Source organism: Nyctibius grandis (assembly GCF_013368605.1).
Source record: "Nyctibius grandis isolate bNycGra1 chromosome 34 unlocalized genomic scaffold, bNycGra1.pri SUPER_34_unloc_1, whole genome shotgun sequence".
In the NCBI taxonomy this organism is placed as follows: domain Eukaryota; kingdom Metazoa; phylum Chordata; class Aves; order Nyctibiiformes; family Nyctibiidae; genus Nyctibius; species Nyctibius grandis.
The window spans coordinates 282,185-284,097 of NW_027167468.1; the positions used below are offsets into that span (position 1 = coordinate 282,185).

The following is a 1,913-nucleotide window of genomic DNA, read 5'->3' on the forward strand; positions in this document are numbered from 1 at the left end:
AAGACCTAAGCCATCAGTCACTGCCCTGAGGAGATCACCTTTCTTTATGGAAAGGCTGTTACGGAGGTCAGCTCTGTCACAGAAGTGCCCATTGCCTGTCCCTGCCTGTGGTCAGAGGACTACCATGCAGCACAACTGTGACCAAGCTGCCACAGCACTCAGGCCTTACAGCAATGCGAGGGAACAGAGAGTGTGGAAGTGGAAAGAGAACAGCTCTGGAAGACCAAATGCTGGTGTTCCCTGGCAGTGCTGCCATGCTGAGTATCTTTTCCCCTCCACCCATGCACACAGAAACTGTCCCTGCAGCTCCAAAAAGGCCTTGGAGGAAGGATATCAGGAAAAAAATAGTCACTACACGGTCTTTTATTTTGTTTAAACACACAGAGAGCACGGCTCCTCATTTCTACAGCCACAAAAGAAAAGCAGACAGTGAATTAGAAAAGGGGATGACAACATTATCAGAAGTAAAAAAACACCACCACCAAAAAAAAAAAAAAAAGACAGGCTGGGCCTGTAATGTGTTATGTTATAACTGCTCTGCAGAAGATGATGGGCAGTTTATTGCTTTGAAAATAACACAGTCATCAGTTTCCACGGGGCATTCTTGATATCCTTGTTCCTCATGCTGTAGATGAGGGGGTTCACTGCTGGAGGAATCACTGAGTACAGAACTGCCATCACCAAGTCCAGCGATGGGAAGGAAATGGAGGGGGGCTTCAGGTAGGCAAACACTATAGTGCTGAGAAACAGGGAGACCACGGCCAGGTGAGGGAGGCACGTGGAAAAGGCTTTGTGCCGTCCCTGCTCAGAGGGGATCCTCAGCACAGCCCTGAAGATCTGCACATAGGACAGCACAATGAAAACAAAACATCCGAATGTTGCTAAAAGGCTAACCGCAAGGAGTCCAACTTCCCTGAGGTAGGAGTGTGAGCAGGAGAGCTTGAGGATCTGGGGGATTTCACAGAAGAACTGGTTAAGAGCATTGCCTTGGCAGAGGGGTAGTGAAAATGTATTGGCCGTGTGCAGCAGAGCATAGAGAAACCCACTGGCCCAGGCAGCTGCTGCCATGTGGACACAAGCTCTGCTGCCCATCAGGGCCCCATAGTGCAGGGGTTTGCAGATGGCAATGTAGCGGTCATAGGCCATGACGGTGAGAAGACAATACTCTGCTGAAATGAAAAAGACAAACAGAAAGACCTGTGCAGCACATCCTGTGTAGGTGATGGCCCTGGTGTCCCAGAGGGAATTGGCCATGGATTTGGGGAGAGTGGTGGAGATGGAGCCCAGGTCGAGAAGGGAGAGGTTGAGGAGGAAGAAGTACATGGGGGTGTGGAGGTGGTGGTCACAGGCTACAGCAGTGATGATGAGTCCGTTTCCCAGGAGGGCAGCCAGGTAGATGCCCAGGAAGAGCCAGAAGTGCAAGAGCTGCAGCTCCCGCGTGTCTGCGAATGCCAGGAGGAGGAACTGGGTGATCGAGCTGCCATTGGACATTTGCTACCTCTGGGCATGGAGCACTGTCATAGGAGAAAAAAACAGTGACAAGTTAGGGGAGACTTCTCTAAGCAAAATCAAGGCCATTTCCCACAGTCTCCCCCCCCTTCAACACACACAGACATCCTTTTGTTTTTCTAGGAGACCTTCCTTCAGCTCTGTGGTTGGAGCCCGGGTTGGTGCTGGCCACGTGTCCAATGAAGAGCAGGACATCTCCCATGGGCTCTTGATAAGTCAGTCCTGCTCTGCAGAAGTTGGTAGGGGCAGGGACCAGTGCTCGGGTTCAACTTTGTCCTATGAAAATGCTGTTAATGGCCTGTCAGTATCTGCACCCCCAGAGCTAAGGAACAGGGGTGGCAGAAGGCAGTTTAAGAGTTCTAGGTTCTTTTACACCTCTCCCTCCATCTTCCCTCGTGAGTATT

General features: G+C 50.9%; 1 pseudogene; it reads right to left on the reverse strand.

Moving 5' to 3' along the window:
• Positions 1-558: 558 nt before the first annotated feature.
• LOC137676981 (olfactory receptor 14C36-like) lies at positions 559-1,578 on the reverse strand (annotated as a pseudogene).
• Between the last annotated feature and the right edge of the window lie 335 nt (positions 1,579-1,913).